General features: G+C 32.7%; 1 protein-coding gene across 1 annotated transcript in view; it reads left to right on the forward strand.

Moving 5' to 3' along the window:
- Nucleotides 1-13,755, forward strand: part of LOC139496361 (E3 ubiquitin-protein ligase TRIM71-like) — a 45,881-nt gene extending 32,126 nt beyond the window's left edge. Inside the window, exon 5 of the mRNA XM_071284884.1 lies at nt 11,776-13,755. The gene's annotated coding sequence lies outside the window, so the exon portion shown is untranslated. The remainder of the gene's footprint in view (nt 1-11,775) is intronic.
- Nucleotides 13,756-18,749: the final 4,994 nt, after the last annotated feature.

The raw sequence follows: 18,749 nt of genomic DNA on the forward strand, positions 1-18,749 counted from the left end.
GTTTGTCTTATTGTCTAATGTGTTTACAAATTATATGGTTATTTGGTATGTATGTGTGTCTTATCTTTTAACATCCTCATTATGAGATATATAAATAGGTAATGAAACGGATTACCCAATGCAATTATATTTATATTACAATATCGTTCTCAGGTTAATATATATCTACAGTCTTAGTCGGATTATAATTTTTCTTGAAAAATAAATCGACCTGCTTTTATCCAACAATCAAGCAAAATGTGCCTAAAAATATTTACCTTTCGTTATGCTTTTAGGGTACGTAAAATTATCCATCAAAGCAAAAACACTTCCGTTGCCTTGAATTTCATAATTTTTTTTGTGTTGCGATTCGTTCCCCGGTTTTTTCCAGTTAATCGACAAGTCACCAATTTCAATATATCTGTTTATAGTACTTGTTGGTTCACCAGTGTGAAAAACCAAAGTACTTTGTATCATCTTTCTCTGTCCATTCTTCAAAACTTAAAAAAAAACAGTAGCAAATGATCGCGTGAGCGTCCATGGATTTTGCGTCATAATATAAAACAACGGTAACCGTGAACAGATTTCCGGCTTTTCGTATTCAAAGCACCATGCAAGCATTCGTACATTTACGTTATATGAGGGCTGGGTGGGTCCACTTCCGATATAAAGGTGATAGGACATGCTGCTGGAATAGGTCACCTTTTCAATCTTGAAAAAAATGTGAAAAGTTCGGGAACTATCAAGAGTATATGATAAGATCAATAAAGTTGCAATAACTTCGTCTGTCATCTTTTTTGGTGTTCCGGGCTGTGTTTTATCGACCTATTTTCTCTCTGTTGGCACTTTAATATTCAACGTGTACATAAGACATCACACATAATTCTAACAATATGGGAAAAGGTATACATTTTTAAAATCTAAATTATATGAAAAGGGTGCGGTAACAAACGCCAGCAGCACCCCTATCAATTATGTAATGGAGCGTCATCTCCCCACCCCACCCCCGAGTATGAGGGTCAAGAACACCGCTATTTGTCAAAAAGAAATGACATAAGAGGGAATTATCAGGCTTATATGCTTGATGTTTTTTTTCTTATTAGTAATTTAGTTAACATTCAAAATGGAATACGTTTATATGAAGTCAACATAACTGTCATCTTAATGATACAGTTTGAGAATACAGGCCAGGCCAAAACTTTCACTGAATATTCAAGAAATAACTATTAAGTTATATTAGACATTGTGTTGATGTGTTTTAAAAAAAATGCTTCGTTGGAACAGAGAGTAACCATCATCTTTGATAATAATAATTACGATCATCGTTGATAAAAATAATTTAAAGTTAGGATCATCGCGATTTCTTGAATCTCGATTTTCATTCTTCTTGTTCCTTTTCCATCATGTACTAAGAAATATTTCAATACCAATGCTTGTAAGGATATTGTTTGACCTAATACAAATATGAAAATAAGCTGTTAAAGTGGAGAAATCGGCCTTTTGAAATTCCCCTTAATTTTGGGATGATCGTAATTGTAGTTACACACCGGTGCATGTGGCATTTAGTGTGAAGAGTGAAATATTGCATTTTCATGTTTCAGAAATCCATTGGTTCTCAATGATCTTCAACTTCGTACTTTATTTTGCCTTTTTAACTTTTTGGGATTCGAGCGTCACTAATGAGTCTTTTGTAGACGAAACGCGCGTCTGGCGTATATACTAAATTTAGTCCTGGTATCTAATATGGAACGCCAACACTGTCTTGTTATGACCATTTTCTTTATATGATGTGCATTTACCTTTATATGATGTGCAATTGTCATTATATGATGTGCAAATATCCTTACATGATGTGCAAACATCCTTATATGATGTACAAACATCATTATTTGATGTGCAAACATCATTATATGATGTGCAAACATCATTATATGATGTGCATGTATACTTCTATGATGTGCATATATACTTATATGATGTGCTTATATACTTATTTGATGTGCTTATATACTTATATGATGTGCAAATATACTTATATGATGTGCATATGTACTTATATGATGTGCGAATGTACTTATAAGTTGTGCAAACATTCTTATATGATGTGCAAACGTACTTATATTATGTACAACGATCCTTATATGATGTGCAAATATACTTATGTCATGTGCAAATATACTTATATGATGTGTACATATCATTATATGATGTGCAGTAACCATTATATTATGTGCAAATATCATTATATGATGTGGTTGTGTCATTATATTATGTACTTGTAATCTTATATAATGTGGTTTGGTTTACTTCATTATATGATGTCGAAACGTCATTATATAATGTGCTTTCATCGTCCTTATGGTCAATGAACATGATAACGATTATAATAATTACTGTCTACGTCATAACTGATTCCGATCTGCTTCTGTATACTATAAACCCGGCTCAAATATGTGTCCATCGCTAGCGAGAGTGCAATTAATAGGAAAAATGAGACAATGAATGTTAACATAATCAACGTTTTAAACAGTTCAGAGGGAGATAATCTAAAGATCAATTAATACAGGAGCTAATTGGCGGCTGTGGCGAAAATATGATAAAACAAATTGTGAGGCTCTTTATAGGTTGCTATTTGGGTATAGCAAAAGCTACGTGTTGCAGGTCGTACTTTGACCTATGGGTGTTTACTCTTACACATTATGACTTGGATGGAAAGTTTTCTCATTGGCTCTCATACCACATCTTCTTATTTCTATTCATTGCAAAATGCATCATTGAACTCACAGTCAGTTTTAAAAATATTTCACAACAATAGCTATAAAATTATCTACTCATGCATAATATGGCGAGATGGTTTGTTTTATAAACTGTTATTGAATAATATAAATGGTAAGATGTAGAATGTAATAATTACATTAGATGTATGTTTCATTATGATACTTTATTCTGATTGGCTAACTGCACATCACGTGTTATTCCGTAAGCAATTGTATTGCTCAATAAAACTTTTCATTCATGATAACAGGTGGTCCCACAATAAAGTGCACAGGTGAATTAAATAAAACAATAATAAAATTCGTTTTCATGATAAATGCTAAAAAAATGTAATTATAAGTATTGAATGCTTCTTTTTGTAACGTCATAGGGTTGTAAAAGCGTTGACCGAAGTACAAAAAGAAGCATTTAATTCTAAAGTGTTACTCCTCCAAAACCATACAAATTCGTATATATTTGTGATATGACGTATACATGTAGTGTTTTGTACTTCCTTTATTTGTCTTTGAAACAATCTTTTTTTCCTCAGAAAAAGCTAAAATATCCAAATTCGGAGACTGCATGCTTAATCCACGTACATGACGTACTGACCCCGAAATGCAAAATGGTCAGGTTTGGTAATGTTCACATATTTGTATATACAGATTGTTTATTTTCAACTTATTTCAATGGAGATTTTTTTTAACGTATTGAGAAAGGTGTGTGTAATTGTTCTCTTGTGGTCTTTTTAGGGGGGAATCGTGAAAAGTTTATGTCTTTGAAATGATTGTTTTTTTCCCTATTTCACGGAAAATAAATTAGAGGAATTCCCATCTTTCCTACGCCGTCCCCACCACCAATGAGGAAAATGACAATAATTATAATTTACTTATTTTTAAATCTGTTCTTATAATATAAAAAAAGAAGACGTGGTATGATTTCCGATGAGAAAACTCTCCACAAGAGACCAAAATGACACAGAAATTAACACTTATAGGTAACCGTAAGGCCTTCAACAATGACCAAAGCCCTTACCGCATAGTCAGTACAAAAGGCCCCGAAATGACAATGTTAAACAATTCAAACGAGAAAACTATTTTGCTCAGATAAGGTTTCCCTATAAATAAGTATCAAAATAAAAGGCAATAAAACAACAAAACTCATACGAGCCAAAATTGCCCAAAATGGGACCTTAAAATTTACCATAAAATATATTCAGACACATTGCAGTATTTTTTTTAATCTATTGTAGTTTTAAAGATAAACCTAAAATATTAAAAGTCACCATCTTCACTTAGAAAAAAATAAAACACAACTCTCTATATGTCAGAGACCACCAGGCCTCAGTAAACAAAAAAATAAATAGTATTTTTATGTTCATTCAGACACAAATCTAATTAAATTACAGCTATTGTGTGTCCAAGCTATGCTTACGCGGATCTGAAAACGCTCCATTCTATTTTCTGTTTAAAGACCATTGCGATTCTCGGTTATGTCGGATTTATATACACCTTCAAAAATGTGAAGGCTGAATGTCATTTGCTTATAAATGTAATATTTACTAGAACAGAAAGTATCAAAGGACTGAAGTACTGAACATCGGATGACCACAAGTTCACGTTGATGGTAACACGCACTTGTCTTAAAGAAAATCACATCACAATACCTGAAAGTGAGGTTAACTTACAGAGACATATTTTTTCTGAGACAGGTTCGTGCGTGGATGATGAACGGGCTCGTCTAGATATTCAACATGATATAGTCAGTATCAAAAACGAAACTACCTATTATTCTATATATAACAGTTACATGTATGCATAATTTTTATCCAAATGCTTCAGCATTCTATTCTACTATTCTAATAATAGTGCAGTGCAAGTGCATGGTGAAAACACTTCTATAATAATTCGGATTTTCTAATAGTTTGGATTTATGTAGGCATTAATTTTTCCCGTATAAACGTTCTTGAGGTGTTCTTCCTAATGCGTTAACACAATTGTCCTGTATGTATGTCTAGATATAACTTACTTATAACTTAAAAATATATTTCTAACGACGCAACTTTTTCATATAATTAATTTAATATGTTCTAAAAAAAAATTATGAGTATTACTTGAAGCGACAAGGAATGCTATTTTGCACTCGGTTATGTCTGCGTTTTTATACGATCGGTAACATGTACCAGTCAAAGTCGAAAGTCAAATCTCTGTTGCGACAATACATCGGAATGCCCTCACGGTCATCGTGGTGTAAACATGAAGTGTGGGCAGGAGGACGTGTGCTTCCTTCTTCCAGGACAAACACTATTGTTTTATTTTTTCTCTCATATTCTCATATTTATCAGAATAATTTGTCTGGGTAAGGTGAAATGGATTTCTGTGAAGTAGCATGTTAAAAATCCGACTCAAGGTGTTGGTCTATTACAAAACAGGGTTAGTATTCATTTCACATTAATATGTTCCCGTACGAATATGCACCTGTCCCAAGTCTGGAGCCTGTAATTCAGTGGGTTGTCGTCTGTTGATGTGTTACATACCGGTTTTTGTTTTTCGTTCATTTTTTGTTCATACATTATGTCGTTAGTTTTCTCGTTTGAATTGTCTTATATTTGTCATTAAGGGGCCTTTTATAGCTGATTATACGATAAGGGCTTTGCTCATTGTTGAAGGCCGTACGAAGACCTATAGTGTTTAATTTCTGTGTCATTTGGTGTTTTGTGGAGAGTTGACTCATTGGCAATCATAACACATAGTCTTTTATATATATATCTATATATATATATTTCAATTTTCCGTTGGACGTCAAGCATACATTAATAATCATGTAAGTGTGCAATAAATGCATGAAAACATAATAAAAAGATGCAAGCAAGTGTCAAGCACCGAGTTGAAGGTCATCCCATATCTCCTTTAATTCCTTTTTTGGGGGTGGGGGTGGGGATGGGGTCGGTTGGCGAGTAGTCCAAGTATCTAGCCTGTCAACACTTACATGTAGGTTGTGAGTTCGAATCCCACAGGTACATGTAAGCTCGACTCCAATCTTAATTTAATAGAATTATTAGTTTTTACTACCGAAAGTCGGTGGTTCTTTCTTGGGACTTCGGCTTCTTCCACCAATATAAACTCACAGCCACGATATAGCATGATAGTGTTGAACGTGGCGTTAAAAAGCAATTAATCAACAAATTAATCAACCAATCATCCATACCGGTACAATTATAAATGCAAGAGAGGATAATTTTGTAGCTATCGTTATTAAATATTTTTGCAATGAATAGAAATAAGAAGATATGAGTGCCAATGAGACTACTCTACATCTAAGTCATAATGTGTAAAAGGAAACAATTATAGGTTACATTACGGTCTTCAACACGGAGCTATTACTCAAACCGAACAGCAAGCTATAAATAAGAGCCACACAATTTGTTTTTATCATATTTTCGCCTCTACAGGGAAATTCTTCAACTAGTTCCTGTAACAATTGATCCTAATCTTCCGCCGAAATGTTTGAAACGTTAATTTTTGTTGAAATGCAAATGTCTCACTTTATCTTAAAAATGCACTTTCGTTTAAAATATTAAAGATCTATTTCTAAAACGTAATAAGTTAACTACATATGCTCAATATTGTAGATCCCGTATATTCATTATTGTAGACCCATCGATAAAATTCATAATTTGATAATTTCCCATCAATAATATCTGGTGTGATTTTTAAAATGCATTGTCTCACTTTATCTTAAAAATGTACTTTCGCTTAAAAACGTAATAAGTTAACTACATATGCTCATTATTGTAGATCCCGTATATTCATTATTGTAGACCCATCGATAAAAATTAATAATTTGACAATTTTCCATCAATAATATCTGGTGTGATTTTTTTCATCTTTAATCAAGGAACAAATGTCAAGTTTTTTTCTTTTTACATCTCAACAATTTTCCAAACGATAGCTAAAGATTTGAACCGGGTTTATATTAATTCTGCAGAAGCAGATCGGAATCAGTTCTGACGTAGTGAGTAATCGCTTTTATCGTAATCATGTTCATTGACCATCAGGACGATGAATGCACATCCTCATAATGATGTTTCGACATCATCATAATGCTGTTCTGACACCCTATAAAGATGTAAACCGAACCACACCCTATGCTGTTACATTGTCATAATATAATGACATTACCACATCATATAATGATGTTAGCACATAACATAAGGATACGTTCACATCATATAAAGAAGTTTACACATAATATAAAGCCATCTGTACATGATATAAGACCATTTGCACATCATATTAGATCATTTGCACATCATATAATATAATTTGCACATCAGATAATGTCAAATTGTCATCATATAAAGGTGATTGCACATCACATAATGCCGTTTCTACATCGTATAAGGAAAGCATCACATAATATAAGGACGCAATCACATGACATAATGGAGAAAGCACATTATATAATGAATTGTGGACATGATATAAAGATGTGTGTACCTCATATAAATGTGTTTGTACAGCATATAAGGACAACTTCACATCATATAATGACAAGTGTACATCATATAAGGACAAGTTCACATCACATAATAACACGTGTACATCATATAAGGACAAGTGCACATCATATAATGTCATTTGCACATCATATAAGGGTAAAATGACATTATATACAGGCAAATGAACATCATATAATGAGAAATGTCATAATAAGACAGTGTCGGCGTTCCATAATCTATGATGATTTTATTTATATAGATAATAAATGAATAAATGTATGTGATAGTTAAATTACAAATTTTGACATTTTCTTAAATTATTTATTTTATAATGTCCTTTGTAACATATGACAAAATATGAAAATCATATGTTTTTCATATGTTACAAACATATGTTAACAGGATTTATAAAACATTTGAAAACATTTGTTTGCTTCCATATGTTTTCATATGTTTTAAAACATATGAATATCATATGTTTTCCATATTTTTTAAAAACATGAACAACATATGTTGCAATATTCCCTGTGTAATCTATTCCTGGGATAATAATATCCTTAGTTTTTCGAAAAATGCAAAGTTTTGTAAACAGGAAATTTATAAAAGTGACAATATAATTAATTTTCATATCAACACAGAATTGCTGACTACTGGGCTGGTGACAAAACGCACCCCAGTAGTGGCATTGACCCAGTGGCGTTAACAGTTATCAAAGGTACCAGGATTATAATTAAAAAGGCCAGACGCGCGTTTAGGCTACATACGACTCATCAGTGACGCTCAGATCAAAATAGTTATAAAGCCAAACAAGTACAAAGTTGAGGAGCATTGACGATCCAAAATTTCAAAAAAGTTCTGTGCCAAATACAGCTAAGGTAATTTATTCCTGGGATAAGAATATCCTTAGTGTTTCAAAAAATTCAAAGTTTTGTAAATCGGAAATTTTTAAAAAGGACCATATAATTGATATTCATTTCAACACCGAAGTGCTGATTACTGGGCTGGTGATAAGCTCGGGGACGAAATTATAACATGAAATAGAAATGAACTAGAGAGATCACTGAACTAGTATATATATTTGTATCGGGCAGAAGGACGCCTCCGGGAGCGTGAATTTCTCGCTGCATTGTAGACCTCTTGGTGACCTTCTGCTGTTGTTTTTTTTTTCTATGGTCGGGTTGCTGTCTCTTTGTGACACATTCCCAATTTCCATTCTCAATTTTATTATGACTACATATACAAAACAAGTGTCCGTACTTTATTGAAAACAGTTATGTCTAAGTAAATAACCGTTTATTGTAACTAATAAAAAAAACGTTTAAAACCTTCAGCTCCCACATTCAGGAAATCACAGTTTCTTCTAAATATAAACAATATTTCAAGACAACATGCTGAACCTATTAAGTAAAACGTTACATCTGGTGTTTTTAGTTGAGTATTTGCCCTTTTGTGGTTCTGTCAAATTGTTTATAAGATTTTAACTGTATTAATATTCCTATTTTTCAGTCCATTGTAAGTGTAAAGTACCAAACAGATAAGTATATTGTGCAATGTTGTGATGAGTTAAAAAAAATGAAGAATAAAATAATAAGTGATAGCGAAATTGTATATGACGTTTTTATTGAATGGGAAAATATGAAAAAAAAAATTAAATGATTAAAGACATAATTATATAAAAGTAACAAAACCTATTCGGATAACACTTTTTTGTAGTTTTTGTTTTGTTCATAGCTCTTCATATCTTTAATAAGCTTTAGATTTTTAAAAAGTTTAGCCTTGATCATCATTGAACAGAGATTGATTGTAGGAATGCGCATCTGTTGCAGAAAAACTTGGTACTTTTATGTTATTTCAGATGATGTCTCACATTACAAGACTGGATTGGTTTATTTAGTACTTGTTTATTGAAACTAATGAAAGTACATTCATGCATGTAGCTTTACAAAAGCATTAAATCCGATGCATGTCTATTTGTGCATGGTTAATATTGTATACTGACATGTATACCATGACATTTTTCTGAAATATCCGTATTTATTAAAATTGTATTATTAGTTTAAAATAGGGACGAAAGATACCAAAGGGACAGTCAAACTCATAAATCTAAAACAAACTGACGACGCCATGGCTAAAAATGAAAAAGACAAACAGAAAAACAATAGTACACATGACACAACATAGAAAACTAAAGAATAAACAACACGAAAGCTATATTCCTGATGTGTTTCCCTAGTTTAAGTGTTCTTATACAAATTCAAAGTTTTACTTTGATATAAAACAAACCATTTGTAAGAACCAACGTTATATCTTAAATGCGTATTGATATGGCATGTTGATGTAGCAACTACTTTCGAAAACATTATTTTAAGCATAATGTTATATAGTAAATCTTACATCTTTCGTTTCATTTTGGCACTCCATATGGTATTTTTTTTTAACACACAGTTGTCGATTCGTACTTATTCAGCTTCACAAAACCATGTGTGTATTAATGCATTTATACTTTGAGCTAGATACATGTACTAGCTTACGTTTTGTATTTTTTTGGTGGGTATTTTAAGGCATTTGACCGTGTTATTTGTTGTTTTGCTATGTATTGATATAGATAAAGCCTTTTTAAGTTGTCTTTGACATTTGGCATATTAATTATGCTGTCAATCCAAGACGAGGGAGACGTATAGCCACATAACTATGAACTTTCCCGAAATCCACCACCTGCAATACAGTGTTTATAGTTTGTTCGTGTACATGTACTGATCAAATATGTCAATTTTACAACTCATGTTTACAGTTTGTATTGTAAAATGTTACCACTTTTTGGGGCAAGCATTATCTCAGCAGAGTTTTCTAAATTATATTACTGGTGTATGACTTATTATACCCACTTGTTTGATGACACAGCTTATTGTTTGTCCCTGGAAGTATCTTTATGACACCTATATTTCAATTTATATAAGCATCGATCACAAAGATTGAATATGCATACATCAACAAACTAGGGAAACACATCAGGAAAATAGCTTTCAAATTAAAAATAGCCAGGCAATCTTTCAGAGATTATAATCAACATAATCTTTGTCAAATTAAAACAAATTGAAGATGTTGCCTACATTTATTTAAACATTAAATGACAACGTTCCTAAATTAATGCAATACTAAAATATTCATGGTTAACCACACAACGTGTTCGTCCTTTACATTCTCTAAAACAAGTTTTATATCATTGACAATTTCAATGTTTTAATGTTCATAAACTTTTGTCGGTAAGTGTCACTTAGCAAACCGATAAGTATGAATAATAGCTTTGAGCATTTGTTGTTATAGACAATATATGACAAACGGCCAATATTATGATGTATGATGTCATGTTCAAAATTGAATTCAAAATGCAGAACAATGTTACTGTGAATTCCATGGTATCAAATACATGTGGATACTTTAATCAGATTGATTACGCCTTGATTACAAATCCTTTATAAAAAAACAGGAAGTAAACATCAGAACATGTGATTGAAAATTTCCAATGAGGCAGCTATCAAGAAGACGCATAATGAAATTAGGTGGTAGTAACAAAAAGCCAGCCTACTAATTTTAAAAATTGGCATTATAATACCGTATTATAATTTGAAGAGATCCCTACATGACAGTATATGAAGTCATTTAAACGTGAAAACTTTCACTGATAAGTTCGACTAATAAGTCTGAGCGTCTCGCTCTATATAATATGATATTTTCTTATTTTAGGTGTTCGTGTGGAGGGTAAGTACTTTAGATAAAACTTACTATCCATATTTCTCTTCTTTTGCTTGGCAGTACATAGTATGAATAATCAAAAGTATAAGTAATATAGTTAAACGAAATATGACATGCTTATTTTGAGTTGTTTTGTTTGAATCTTCCAATTAGCATTTACTACGCATTATTTAATTTAGTTATGTAACGGCACGACAGGAATGTGGAGAGAATAGACCTGTCCTACAGTAGATCTTTTAACATCTGTTTTGAAGGGTTCACGAAAGATTAAACTTATAATTACAAATTATTTCTTTAGAAGGACAGTATTGATTTAGTTTGATTTGATGGTTGTCTCTGAAATAAATTGTTTCCACTTGAAAGCATACGACAATATGATGGACGAACCATTTACAATTAAAAAAACATATACGAACAACTGTTTTTTTTTTAAATGAAAATAATCATGATAATGGTATTTTGATGCATACATTTATAGTGTTGTAACTTCAACTCATTTCTTTTTTAACGAATGCGACATACCAAATCAATCTATTACCCGGTTTGTAATAACATGTGCAACACGACGGGTGCCGTATGTGGAGCAGGATCTGTTCACCCTCCCGGAGCTCCTGCGATTAACTCTGGTATTTTTTAGTGTTCGTGTTGCGTAGTCGTTAGTTTTATATGCTGTGTGTGTGTGCTATTGTTTTTCTGATTGTCTTTTACTTTTTATCAATGTCGTTGTCAGTTTATTTTTGATCTATGAAATTGAATGTCTTTCTAATATCTTTTACCCTCTTTCATAGCATCAATGAATGTTGATTGTATTCATTTTTGCAGAGCTTGGAAGAATATCCGAGAATAGTAAAGAAACATACTGTACCATTCGTCAGAAAGAGAAATATACACGTATTGTCTTCTGAACTAAACAATGGAACACAATTTGAAGCTTATGTATGCTTAAACGTTAATTTTGTTGTTATATATATGATTCTGGTTTATAAAATCATTAAAATAGTTATCTACATTGAGGTTTTAACAACATGCGAATACAGTTTTTCTCGTTACATCACACGAATCATTCTAACTTCATTGACATTTCCTTACAACTGAAAAGAACTGCACCCATTATCTTCACTATTTTATACACAATTTGCTAGTTTAAATTAATTGCACATATGTGTTACACAACTACAATTTATACAATAGTGTATTTTGATATATTTAAAACAGCAATCCACTAAATTGATTTCACCTTTCAAGTAAACATAGAAGAGTTCTTAGTGTAGACTTATACGTAATGAAAACAGCATAGTTATGTCGGATATGTCGATAAGCAATTGATTCGAACCAAATTAATAATGTGCAAGAATACTCGTAAGTTGACTTATTTTTTTCAAGTTATGCACACATGTAAAATGAATATTCTGACACATATTTTATTAAAAGTAAAATAACAAAATTTACGATCTCAATTCAAAATGGAAAGTCAATAATCAAATTTCAAAATTTAAAACTCAAATATCAACTGAATGGATGAAATAAACTCTTATATTGCTGACTTGTTTTTATGAAGAAAATGGTAAAAAATGGAAGAAAATGAATAAATTAGTGTTTAAGAAAAAGTCATTGTTTCTGCGTTTTAACTTATAGTCCGACAGAAAGGTGAAACAAGCTGGGTGTGATGGTAAGAGCACTTAATTAGGCACGATTTTTGTTCTTGGTGTTTCCAAAAAATATTAGCTATGGATCCATTTTGCAATTTCAATATGGCAGCTTATTCCTAGAGTTAAAAAAATGTGGTTACAGCTAACTAGCCCAGGACTTATTGGCAGCAGAATTTTACTAGTCCTTGTCGAAGAACTGCTAGCCCATCAAAACTGACCTGCTTCCCCATGTATGCCTTACAAATCAGAGTTTGCTGCATAATACAGGATGGGTGTCATTGTTTGAAGGGGATATTAACCACTATTAAACTAGTTCATTTTTATCCGTTGTAGTACTATGGGTCCTAAAAGGGGCTCGCGGGTCTAAATCATTTTTTTAATCTAATAGGATTTCTCTATGGGTTTCTATAAATGAACTTTATCTTATACCTAATGGAGAAATAAAATAAAACTAGATTTGTAATTGCTAGCAATAACTGATGGCACCCTTCCCCCTTTGCCAGGTGAGCGGCAGCCATTTTGAAAATTCAAAAGTGAAAACTCAACTCTGCTTTAACTAGCGACCATTTCTGTAAAGTTTCATCCAGATTGCAGGGTTTTTTTTCTATTTTTTTTTTTTATCTTTTTGCATTGTTTCCATGGCAGACTGGTAACAACAGACATTTCGGAAATTCCAACGCCAAATGCCACATTTTCCAATGTTGTTCATCGTTACTGTGGAGTTTCATAAAGTTTGGAGCATTTTGAAATTTTTGGTGTAGTTTCCATGAAAACATAGTAGTTCCAATGAGTTCCAAAATCATCAAACACCTGTATATAGTGGGCACCTACATTGTATTAAAATATAATGATTCTGTGTTAAAGCATATCCAAACAGTTCACAAAAACAAAAAACTTAATTTTTGCACATTTGTTCCGTTTCGATGGTAACGGCAGCCATATTGAACCATTCCATGCTTCGTGCACAACCTAACATGGGGGTCCTCACTATAGTAGAGAAATCACCTGGACAAAATGTGTGGAAGAAAATTAGTGAACTATCAAAATGAACAAGTCTTCAATATAGTATAATGTATATTATCGTTTAATGTTGATTTATCTGAATAAATATTGTTTAAACTAAGTCTTCAATACAGTTAGCATTAACATATGATTTAGAAACTACTTCCTTTGATCCTACAAAAAAAAAATGCCAACAATGAAAACTTGTTAGATTTAAATGTGTTTTATGAATTTATTTTACTTTATCATCACTTTCTTCGTCTGCCGAAACCTTTAAGATTTTTTCTCAGTACTGTTTTGTTTTTCTAAAGGGACGTAACACCACTACTAACTGTGTATGAAATAAGCACTGCCTCCTTATTACCTTATATGGAATATAAAGGAACGTAACTCCCCTACTAACCGTGTATGAAATAAGCCCCGCCTCCCAACTAACCTAATATTAAATATACACGGTTTCCACGAGGACGCTTTAACCTATCACATTCCTAGAAATGTATAGGAGGTAAGATAAATTATAGTCCATTGATATTGGAAACGGTTAGAACTAGAACAACCGCTTACAAACCAAAGGAAGAATTCGTGTAAGGCGGAACAGGGGAGTACATCAATTTTTAAAACGGGGTTCCAACCCAGGATAAAGCGAAGGTGTTCCCAACCATCTGTCCCAATTAAAAACAAGTGATCGTCATTAAAGGAGGGTCCTAACTCCCCCTTTAGCCCTGGATCCAATACTGCGGAACTTAGAACTGAAGAACTTTCTACTACCTTAATTTATGTGACATATGTTGTATTAATCATCTGAAGACTATACCCTTGGCAGGAACGGAAAAACTTGTAAATGTAATATTTTTCATCCCCCGTCCTCCCTAATGTAATGCACCGAAATTAAGATGATATCAAGACAATTTCTTCGACATGTCTCCGAGTCTCCGAACACAGAACAATGTAATCACCGCATTCTATCCCTGATTTTTTTCGCACGACCAAGTACTGCTGTGATCGGGTGTGGAGACTACATTTCTGTTTTTTTAAAGGTTTTGCTTTTACACAAAAAAAAACTGTGTTCATATCCAAACTACATAGAGGAAACTGAGCGCGAGATCGTATAACAGTCACTTAGTGTCAGGTTGTGAGGATGCATGTTGATCCGTTTGATCACATACATGTATATAGATTTCTGTTGTTTCTAATTTAAATTTCCCCAAGGGTGATTTAGGAAACGAAATATGGTCACTTGGTCTTCTCCCGACCGGCAGTAAAAAGTTCGCAGTCACGTCTGGTCAGAATATCGATTTAATGGGGACGTTAAATCCGATGCCTCGTGTAAAGAGAGTGCCACGTTTCTTTGCACGTTAATAACCCTTGCAACAACTCTTTGAGGGATCCGTAGGTGGCCTGTTGCAATGCAAAATTTCTGTCCCAATCCAACATACTATCATTTTCCAGTGGCAGTCCAAATTTTTCCGACCATCATCCCGAATGGTCTCTCTTATGAATAGACCTACCTATTGTTTTTATTGTTAACTTGTTCTCGTCCTGAATATGCATGAAATATTCGCCACTGAACGTTAAGCAACCAACAATCAATCAATCAATCTAATTTAAAGACGCAACACTTTTGCCTTCTGGTGCAAGTCTCATTACATCACTGATGATTCGCCCAAAGAAAGTAGAATATCAAGAGAAGTTGGTTGTAGCATCACCTTGTCACACACCAAATCTCTGCGAAACTTCAATAGTACTTTTTCCCGACCACTTGCATGCATATTAATTGTTCTGAGGTTAAACATTGACATACAATGTATTTTTTATTTGTTATTTCTATCGAAAAAAACAGCCAACTCTAAGTTTGAAAGTTTTACTTGGGGATAGTATTATATTTATGTCTTCATCATTCCGAAGATATTTACGAAAATAGCGGGAAATTTAAACACAAAAAAATATTTTTTTGGATTTTAAGGTAACTACCCCAAACCGTAAATTGAGGGGTACCCCCATTAAAGAGATAACATATAAATATGTGACAAAAGAAACTTTTTACGACCAGACGGAATTTAAAATATAGATATTATTCTATCATTTAAAACAATTTGCAGCCGTGTGTTATTCTGGACCATTAAACTCGTTAACTAAGCGTCTTTTTCGATGTCCGTTGCAGTACTACTAGTTTGATTGGATTATCGGAATGTATTATTTTGTTACTTTGCTATATATGAAAAGCGAGATAACTCAGATGTACATTATTCTAAAGCTTTTGTTTTGATTCAAATGATACGTCAAATAATACTTTTTTTTTAAATCAACATGTTTTATATATATAGTTGAAGGAAGGATTTGTAAAGTATATAAATCCTTGATTGAATGCTGAAAGTGTACTAGAATCACTAAATACATAGATTTTTTTTTTTTTAAATTCGTTATCTTATCAAAATCTCTATATACTGCTATTGGTTTAAGATTTTCTGCAATACCGTCTAGATCATTAGTACTTCGGCAACCGCACAACGAAATGGGAAGGAAACATTGTGATAAAATAAAAGAGAGGAAAGAAAAAAAAAAAGAAAAAAAACAGCATGGAAGTTATTCATCTCTCTCTCCACATAAGAATTTCCCTCTGCTCTCTCTCTCTCTCTCTTTTCTCTCTCATAATATTTGTGATTTGTGTTTGTTGTATATGATTACATTTATATTGTTTACTTAACAAAATAATAGGCTGAATTTTAAATATCAAAACGACCTATTGAAGTCCATACCATGTATTTCGTTACATATTTATATTGTATCTCAATATTAATGAAGATAAAAAATAACTTTGATAAAACTCGACGAACGGATGATTGTATTCATTATGAAACTGACCCAAAACGTAAGGTGAGATAGATTTGAGATAAATGTTTAAATCTAAGTTTAGTACAATACAAGTATTTAAATACCATATTTGTGGGACAACTAAATAAAACCATCATAAATAGTTCCGCATAGAACATCTATATAATGTTATCAGTTTGTTTAAACATTTTGATAATTTAAACTGTTATAATGACAGGTATGCACAGTATCCCTTCGTAAGGCCTCGGTAAGTATTGATTGTATCGAAATATTTATTTTGGAGTCGTTAACATTGCAACCTTATCAACAATGGGGACCACATTTTGGTAAGTAATATAAACACGAACTTTTGATGTCAAGTAAAACTAATATTTACGTACATAAGCCGATAATGGGGACCACATTTTGGTAAGTAATATAAACACGAACTTTTGATGTTTATGTCAAGTCAATCTAATATTTACGTACATAAGCTGAATGATATATTTTTTTCTGTTGAATATTTTAAATTTTAAAATTTTAACATGTTTAAGGTGTAATTTATAAACCAAAAAAATATCCAATGCGGAAGATACACTTTAACTTGGGTACATTGAAACTTGACAAACAAATTAAATCTATACATGTCCAAACCACTGCGGTTGTCTTGTGGTATCGAGTGAAAGTGATCGTTGATTGAGCATGTTGAGCCCTGCCTCGTTATATTTTAGGCTTTGAATTAAGTGTTTTCCGCATTCAGAATTAAGTGCAACGTATTGCCGGGTCACACCCACTTATCTTATCAGTCTGGATAGATAAGGTTACATTATTATGACATCTCGGTGTCATCTTTCTGAATGTGCATGTTATATTTGCCGCTGACTGTTAACACTCAAATGACCAATTAGTTATGTAACAACTGAAAAATTATTATTTTTAAAATTTTGTCGTGAAAGATTATGCATGTTTTTATTTCTTGTCAGTCATGCCCCAAAATATAAAAGATAAACACAGTATAACCCATGACGTGTACGTAGTATGATTGCCATTGAGACAACTCTCCACAAGAGACCAAATTATACAGTAAAAACAACTATAAATCACCGTACGGCCTTTAACAATGAGCAAACACATACCGCATAGTCAGCTATAAAAGGTCCCGAAATGACAAATGTAAAACAATTCAAATGAAAAAACTAACGGCCTAATTTATGTACAAAATAATTAACGAATAACAAACATGTAATACAGCAACAAACGACAACCACTGAATTACAGGCTCCTGACTTGGGACATGCACATTGAGAATGTGGTGGGATCAAACTAGTTTGTTGGTGCAAAACCTTCCCCCTAACTTGGAACAGTGGTGCAATGGTACAATTCAAAAACGAACTATACAAAACCATAAACAAAAACAAATAAGAGAAACTGCAATAAACGACAACTACTCAATTACAGTTTATATTTCATGTTTGTATATATCATGTTTGTCTGTCATTCCAGTGCATATAATGTTATCTTTATAAGATATCAGCTATATATAAGTGTGTGTGCAACTCGACGGGTGTCACATGTGGAGTAGGACTTGCTTACTCTTTCTGAGATCATCTCAACTTTTTATGGGGTTCGTGTTGCTCAGTCTTTAGTGTTTTATGGGGTTCGAGTTGCTCAGTTTTTAGTGTTTTATGGGGTTCGTGTTGCTCAGTCTTTAGTGTTTTATGGGGTTCGTGTTGCTCAGTCTTTAGTGTTTTATGTAGTGTTTTGTATACTGTTGTTCGTATGGGGTTCGTGTTGCTCAGTCTTTAGTGTTTTATGTAGTATTTTGTATACTGTTGTTTGTATGGGGTTCGTGTTGCCCAGTCTTTAGTGTTTTATGTAGTGTTTTGTATACTGTTGTTTGTATGGGGTTCGTGTTGCCCAGTCTAGTGTTTTATGTAGTGTTTTCTATACTGTTGTTTGTATGGGGTTCGTGTTGCTCAGTCTTTAGTGTTTTATGTAGTGTTGTGTATACTGTTGTTTGTATGGGGTTCGTGTTGCCCAGTCTTCAGTGTTTTATGTAGTGTTTTGTATACTGTTGTTTGTATGGGGTTGGTGTTGCCCACTCTTTAGTGTTTTATGTAGTGTTTTGTATACTGTTGTTTGTATGGGGTTCGTGTTGCCCAGTCTTTAGTGTTTTATGTAGTGTTTTGTATACTGTTGTTTGTATGGGGTTCGTGTTGACCAGTCTTTATTGTTTTATGTAGTTTTTTGTATACTGTTGTTTGTATGGGGTTGGTGTTGCCCAGTCTTTAGTGTTTTAT

Source organism: Mytilus edulis, chromosome 11 (assembly GCF_963676685.1).
Source record: "Mytilus edulis chromosome 11, xbMytEdul2.2, whole genome shotgun sequence".
NCBI lineage: Eukaryota > Metazoa > Mollusca > Bivalvia > Mytilida > Mytilidae > Mytilus > Mytilus edulis.